The sequence below is a fragment of the Martes martes genome, assembly GCF_963455335.1.
Source record: "Martes martes genome assembly, chromosome: 4".
Taxonomy (NCBI): Eukaryota; Metazoa; Chordata; class Mammalia; order Carnivora; family Mustelidae; genus Martes; species Martes martes.
In genome coordinates this window covers 78,188,031-78,196,699 of record NC_137891.1, presented here as the reverse complement: position 1 = coordinate 78,196,699, position 8,669 = coordinate 78,188,031, and positions in this window count along the sequence as shown.

The following is an 8,669-nucleotide window of genomic DNA, read 5'->3' as shown; positions in this document are numbered from 1 at the left end:
TCTTTCCATGGGAGCATTCAGTCCATTTACATTCAGAATAACTACTGAAAGGTGACTTTAGTGCCATTATATTGCCTGTATTGCCTGTAAAGTCCCTGTTTCTTTCTGGTCTATACGACTCTTGGGGTCTCTCTTCCTTACAGAATCCCCCTTAAAATTTTTTGCAGGGCTGGCTTGGTGGTCCCATATTCTTTCAGTTTCTGCCTGCCCTGAAAGATCTTTATCTCTCCATCCATTCTGAATGACAGCCTTGCTAGATAAAGTATTCTTGACTGAATGGTCTTTTCATTTAATACTCTGGATATGTCTTGCCAGCTCTTTCTGGCTTTCCAGGTTTCTGTGGACAAGACTGATATTATTCTGATGTTCCTCCCTCCATATGTAAAGGAACCTCCTCTCCCTGGCTATTCTCAGGATAGTTTCTTTTGCTGTAAAATTTGCAAGCTTCACTATTATGTGATGGGGTGTTGATCTATTTTTATTGATTTTGAGGGGGTCCTCTCAGCCTCTCAGACTTGAATGCTTGTTTCCTTCCCCAGTTTAGGATAGTTCTCAGCTATGATTTGCTCAAATATATCTTCTAGCCCTTTCTCTCCATCCCTCAGGGATCCCAATAATTCTGACACTGGAATGTTCATGGCATCATTAATCTCTCTAATCCTTTTTTCATGTATTACTAAGAGCTTATCTCTGTTTTCCTGAACTTCCTTCCTTTCCATCAGCTTATCTTCTAGATCACTGATTCTCTCTTCTGTGTCATTTACTCTTGCTGTTAAAATATCCCATTTAGACTGCATCTCATTCATAACATTTTTTTAGTTCAGCCTGATTGGATCTCATTTCTGCTCTTAGAGATTCTATATTGTCACTAATGCTTTTTTCGAGCCTAGCTATTGACTTTGTGATTGCTATCTTGAATTTTATCTCTGATATCTTGCTTATATCCATATCCATTAGTTCTTTGGCAGAGGACATTGTCTCTGGTTCTTTTCTTTGCTGACAGTTCCTCCTCTTAGTTATTCTGTTGAGGGATGCTTGAGCAAACGAGCAGAGTCCAAAATATCCTCCACGACACAAGCAAGATGCACCCTAGCAAAATCTGGAGTGGTCAGAAGACACCACTGAAAAAAGTCGAAACAGAAGAATAAAATTTAAAAATAAACAACAACAACAACAAAAAAAAAAACGTTGGGGGGAAGGAGGGCTATAGTCTCTCAGTGTGGTCAAAGCAGGATGTTTCAGTTGTTTGTGGGTGTATTTTGGTCTGTGTGTTAGAGAACACTATGTTCCAAAATTACAAAGAAAGTAAAACATTATATACATATATATGTATATATATATGTGTGTATGTATGTGTGTGTGTATATATATATATATATATATATATATGGTAAAATTGAATAGAGTGACAAGGACTAAAATGAAGCATATAATCTATAAAAATATGTGTGAAAAAATACAAGTTAAAAAGTGACTATGAAATATAAGTGGATATGATAAATATCTAGTTGAAATGAGGAGAAAGTAAAAAGAAAAAAAAACAAGCAGAGAAAAAGCGTAAGAAAAAGAGTAGAAAAAGAAAAGGAGAAAAAAAAAGTAAAGGAGAACTTTATCTGAAAAATAAACAAGTCATGAGGTCACACCTGGAGTTCAATATGCAATTTTCCTCTGGCGTTGGGATTTTACAGTTTTATGGGATCCATAGGACTGTCGTCCACCTGTTCTTCCAGCCTATCTTCTGGGGAAGGGGCCTGCCCGCTGTCCCTCAGGTAATTGCTTGTGCAGAGTTGCCCCACCCCCTGTCTTGGGCATGGGCTCAGTGGCAACTGGTCCCCTCTGTGGCTTTTGTTCCCTGGGGACTTTCCACGCCTCTTCAGAGGATGAGAGCAAAAATGGCCAGCCACATCTAAAGCTCTGGACCAGAGCAGAAAATTCAGTCTGCCCTCTTTACTAAACCCTCCAGGACAAACAGTCTCCTTTTCTGTATGTGCCACAGAAAACTGCAGCCTCCAACAGTGCCTGCCCACAGCAATGCTCAGAGGTAGTCCCTGGGGCCCAGGAGTGCCATTGCCCTTTGTGATTCTAAAACATCAAGCAGCCAGGGGCTCGAGAACACCTGAAGCTCCTGGACCATGACTGGGTGCCACTTTAAAGTCCTTTCTGGGCCACTAAAGCTCTGCAAATTTTGCCTGGTCAGGTGCAGGTTCCAGACTTTTTCAGGCTGCTCAATAAAAGAGTGATTACCAATAGGGCCAGCTCATGGTTTATGGTGATCCCAGCTGAGAGTGCCTGCCTGGGCTCGCTGACCATAACTTGCTTCCTGGCTCCACTGCTCCGGCACTCTATCAGTTCAGGAACCCCCTTTTGTTCTGTGTTTCTTCATATCCCGAGACCACGATGCCCTACCTAGAATTCTGCTTTTTCATTTCCAGAGCCCCTTTCAGAGAGGGATGTCTCTCAGAGCAGATTTCTGTGTTCTGATTTTGTGCTCTGGTGTTATATCACTTTCGAGGAGCCAGCTTCTGGAGGCTCCCTCCCCCTTCTGTTTATCTTCTGATATCTCCCTGCAGATTCATGATTCTGCACCTCCCACCTTACAAAAAGCAGTTGTTTTCTGCTTGTAAAGATCCAGATATATATTCTTATGTCTCAGGCTGATTTTGTGGGTGTTCAAAATGGTTTGATAGATATCCAGCTAAATTCAGGGAACCAGCTGAAATGGGGTCCCCTACTCCTCTGCCATCTTGCTGGTACACCTCCATCTCAGTTTATTTCTTTTTTAAAGATTTTATTTATTTATTTGACAGAGAGAGAGCACAAATAGGCAGAGCAGCAGGAAGAGGGAAAGGGAGATGCAAGCTCTCTGCTGAGCAGGGAACCTGATGTGGGACTCGATCCTAGGATCCTGGGGTCAGGACCGGAGCCAAAGGCAGCCACCTAACCGACTGAGCCACCCAGGTTCCCCTCCATCTCAATTTAGTACAATATAATTCCCTCACCATCCAGCATGAGATTACCTTCTATTCCCCAACAACCCCTTGGACATATCCAAACCAATGGATGAAATCAATGAAACATGAATGAAGGCCTTTAGGGGACTTCCTCAGGTTTCTTTCAGCCAGGTCCTCAAACTCCTCCAACTGTAGGTCTTTGCTTAAGCCAGTCCTACTCCATGTGACCGTTGCCCTCCATAAATTGATAAACCACTTTCATTTCTCTGCTAAAGCTCATTCCCTCAAAAAGCTTTTTGGTTCTCCTTTATTACCTATTCCCAAATCACATATTCATGTGTTTGTTGAGCACTCACAGAAATTAGTCACTAAACTATTGTCTGTGCCACTCACCTTACCCCCTCACGTTCATTGTCTTGTGCATTAATCTAGTTATTATACACAGGTATATTTTCATCTCCAGTAAAATTTTAAACTTCCATGAAAAGCAGCCACATCACATACTATAACACAGACCCTCAATCAATAGCCTAGCATAGAACAACTTTCAATGGATAAGTAAATCTGAAGGACAAGACAAAACATTATTTTTTATTTTGACTTCATAGTACTTTTGGATTACTTATATCAATGACAGAATTTCCTACTTTTGGCCACATTTGATTTACCTCAATGTTACTTAAATCTGGTTCTATACTTCTTTAAGATTAGATCTCATAAACCCCAAACACTTCTCAGTTTTTCAAATGCATAAGGACTCTCTAAGTGAACAAAAAGGCTATGCTTGGCAACATATTAATCTATATATGTCTTTTAAAATAAAGAGAATCACTATCAATCTTACAATGCAGATTTCTTCTTATTATTATCTAGTTTAAAAAAATGGGGTGGAGAAGTTATTGAAAATCTAACAAATCATCCTTAAAAACATCTGAATTTAATCATAGGGAGTCCACAAATCAGAAGAACACCTAAAGCTGTTTCATTTCGGCCAGAGAAACAATTGCTTTTCTTCATTTCTCCTTTCAATAAGTGAGTATTTACTGAGCAATAACTGGTGTCTTGGTGATTTTATAGTGCTTAGCCTTGAGCATTTTATAAACCTCACCACTGACTTTCTTGAAACAAAGCTATAACTTATTTGAATGTTTGTTAACTGCTGCATTCCAGTATGGAATTCCACTGCATTTTCTACTTTCCTGATGTGATGCTTTTGTAAACCCTATTGGTGATTCCAGAGACAAATTCCTATAGTTGAGAATTTAGTATAGGAAAAGTGTGGTGTTGTATCTGGTGTTGAAAATGTAGGGTATTCACAGTGATGCTCATCTCCCACTATCTTCATACGGACTATAACAAGATTAAAGGATCGAGTGTAAGAACCAAAGCCATAGAAGTAGTAGACCATAACATAAGTGTAAAGGGAAAACCACTCTTGTGTCTCCTCTACTTGACATTCTACTGCAACACTGCTTCACTCTAACACCAGGTGTGTGGGTTATCTACACATCAAGCAATTCTGTGATAGCAGCTGGGTGTTTAACAACGCAACTCAATTATACACTATCTACCTAAAGGTGGCATTAGATACCATACATAAATGAAAGATTCAGTCCTACAAGATTGCTATTCCCCCAATTCCTCTTCTTATGCAACACAGATATACAAATGAATCTTACTAAAGGCAAAGAAATGTATGATATTTTGAGATCCTATCTACTTTGGTAACTCCATAATCAAGAGAAGATATGCACCCCCACATTCATAGCATTATTTACAGTTGCCAAGACAAAGAAACAACCCAAGTATCCATAGAGAGATGAATGGCCAGATTCATTCATCTGTCAACATATTCAACAGATATATATGTATATATACAAATATATATACATATTTATACGTATATATGTGTGTATATACACACACACATATATATATATAAATAAAATGGATTATTATTCAGCCATAAAAAAGAAGGAAATCCAGCCATTTGTAACTCCATAGGTAGACCTTGAGGTATTATGCTAAGTGAAATATGCTAGGCAGAGAAAAAGACAAATACTTCATGGTATCACATATTTGTGTAGTCTTAAAAAAAAAAAAAGGTCAAACTCACAGAAACAGAGTAAAAAAGGGTTGCCAGGGGATGAGGTGGGGAAAATAGGGAGAGGTTGGTAAAAGGGTACAAACTTTTAGTTCTAAGATGAGGTTATGGAAAAACCATTAACTTTGTTTAAAACAACTTGGATATGTAAGTTTACTATTTCAACTGTAAATTTTTGAAATCCAGATACAGAATGAATATTTCAATAAAATCCAGGGCCTGAATTGAGATGTACTATTTTAAGTGTAAAATATAGTGGATTTTTAGGGCACCTGGGTGGCTCAGTTATTGTCTGCCTTCGGCTCAGGTCATGATCCTGGGGTCCTGGGATTGAGCCCAGTATGGGGCTCCCTGCTCAGCAGGAAGCCTGCTTCTCCCTCTCCCACTCCCCCTGCTTGTGTTCCCTCTCCTGCTATGTCTTTCTCTGTCAACTAAATAAAGTCTTTTTTTTAAAAAAACAGTGGATTTTGAAAATTTAGTATGAAAGATATAAAATACCTGGATAACATTTGGATAAAGAAGATGTAGTCCATATATACAATAGAATATTACTCAGCCATCAGAAAGGATGAATACCCAACTTTTGTATCAACATAGATGGAACTGGAGGAGACTATGCTGAGTGAAATAAGTCAATCAGAGAAAGTCAATTTTTACATGGTTTCACTTACTTGTGGAACATAAGGAATAACATGGAGGACATTAGGAGAAGAAAACGAAAGTGAGTTCGGGCAAATTGGAGGGGGAAATGAACCATGAGAGACTCTGGACTCTGAGAAACAAACTGAGGATTTTAGAGGGGAGAGAAGTGGGGGGATGGGTGAGCTTGGTGTTCGGTATTAAGGAGGACATATATTGCATGGAGCAGTGGGTGTGGTACATAAACAATGAATTTTGGAATACTGAAAAAATTTTAAAAAATGGATAAGATTTTTTATATTAATTATACATTGAAATAATATTTTGAATATATTGTGTTAAAATCTATTAAAATTTGGGTGCCTGAGTGGTGCACTAAGTTGGGCATCTGACTCTCTTGTTTCCAGCTCAGGTCATGATCTCAGGTCATGGGATTGAACCAAGCAACTCCATGCTCAGCTCAGAGTCTGCTTAAGATTCTCTCTCCCTCTCCTTTGCCCCCCCACCCCAATTTGCATTCATTTGCACATTCTCTAAGAAAAAAAATACGTATATATTAAAATTAACTTCAGCTTTTAAATGTGGATCGAAGACAACTTATAATTACATATGTAGTTAGTATCACCTTCCCACTGAACAGGCTGACCTAGAGCCACTTTTAGAGGAGCTCATACATGTTACATATATTTCCTATAGTTTATGCATCCTTGAACTAAATTTTAGCTACATTTTAATGTAAGGGTGTAAAGCTTCAAGTTTTGGAGTTTCTCTTGGTATATGTGCTGCCAAAGCGAGCACGGAGTTTCTCTTGGGATATAGAGCATATGTCTTACAATTTTATTTTCATGATTTTGGTCAGAACACCAAAAAAAGGCTGAATTCAAACAACTCCTTGTTTTGGTTAAATACTCTTGAGGTTTCCCACTTACAGCTCATTGATTTGGTTGTCTGTAGATCTATTCAGGGTACACTGGAGTTTCCTCCAAAAGGATCAGAAGAGGATCACATGACTTTGAAAGAGAAAGTAAAATTGTTCTTACATGATGATATGGCTTCATGTATGTGTCTCTTCAGTAATAAAAATCATACGCACTTCAGTGTTAAAAATCACATTGCTGAGGTATGCCTGGGTGGCTCTGTCAGTTAAGCCTCTGCCTTCAGCTCAGGTCATGACCCCAGGGTCCTGGGATCAAGTCCTGCATCAGTCTCCTTGCTCAGTGAGAAGCCTGCTTCTCCCTCTGCCCGCCACCCCCCTGCTTGTGCTCACTCTCTCTCTGGCAAAAAGATAAATAAAATATTTAAAATAAAAAGAAGAAAGATTATCAAAGATGAATAAAAATGGCCAAGAATGAGGGACATTGTGATATTATTTAAAAAAATTACATTGCTGAAAATTTGTTAAGTAATACCCTGTGGCCAGACAGGATCACTGATATTTTCTGTATGGTTATACATATTTTTTAAGATTACTTTATTTATGAAAGTGTTTTTAAATGGAGTTGTGTGCTATACTTATTGACAGAATTGTGTTGAATATTTAATACATAAAGTCTATTCATACTACCAATTTGACACAGCCATCAAGATTGATTGAATAAGATTAGCTTTGTCTCTATCTACTGGGCTTAGATAAAGTTGATGTATTCATTTTAATTTAATTTCTGAAGAGGTAATATGTACATTTTGAAAATCAAGAAATAAAAAGTATTCAGTGAAGGTCTCTATTCCAGTCCTGTTCTCTATTCATTTGGTTCCCAGCAACCCTCCAAAACAGACATTGATGACCACATACCCAATGTCATTATTCTGGTGCATGTGTGCACAGTTTCTTTAGCATACTGGTAAATCTTGATTGATAATCTTAAATTTCCCTTTTTATACAAAAAGTGGAATATTGAAAACACTTAACCACGTTGCTTTTTTTTTTTTTGTCATTTAATATGTCTTACAGATCTCTTTGCATCAGTAAATGGAGCCCTTCCGTTTCTTTGTTTTACAACTATATAGTATTCTCTGAGCAGATATAGTATAATTTATCTAATTAGGCTCCCATTGATAGACACATGGATTGTTTCCAGTAACAATGCCACAGTGAATAATCTTGTGCATAGTTATTTCATCTGTATATCCACAGAGATAGAATTATTGCACAAAAGGTATAATCATTTATTAGTAGATATTAACAAAATGACCTCCAAAATGGAATTTGAACTTTTACTACCATTTGAAGATTACTTATTTCCCCATTGATGTTTTCTAACTTTTACTTTTTTTGTTCATTTTTTCTTACAATATCACAACCGGGATATTAATGTTGATACAGTCAAGATACGAAACATTTCCATCACCACAAAGATCTTTCTTTTTGCCCATTTATAGACATACCACTTGCCTCACACTCAAAGCCTCTCATTAACTCCTGACAACCACTAATTTGTTCTCTGTTTCTATATTTTGTTATTTGAAGAATGTTATATAAATGGAATCATGCAATATGTAATGTTTTGGATTGGTTTCTTTCATCAGTGTAAATCTTTTGCAATTCATCTAGGTTGTTGCATAGATAAATAATATCATTCTTTTTTATTGCTGGGTAGCATTTCATGTACCACAGTTGTTTAACCATTCACCCATTGAAGGGGACCTGGGTTGATACTAACTTTTGGCTATCACCAATAATGTTGCTATAAAAGCTTGTAATTTACCTGCACCTTAGAACTGAAACCTGAAAATACTTAACACCAAAAATTGACATCCAATAACAAAACTGACAGTGTTGGCATCTAATTATAGATGGCTAGGTGTGTAAACACTAAATTATGTCCTAATGCCAAGTGAAGAAAAATTTCAGACACAGATGCAGAAATGACATAGCTAACACAATCAGCAGACTAAACACCAAAAAGGTACTTCATATGTTCAAGAATGTTAGAGGAAAGCATGCATTTGATGAAGAGCAATAGAAATTATAAAAA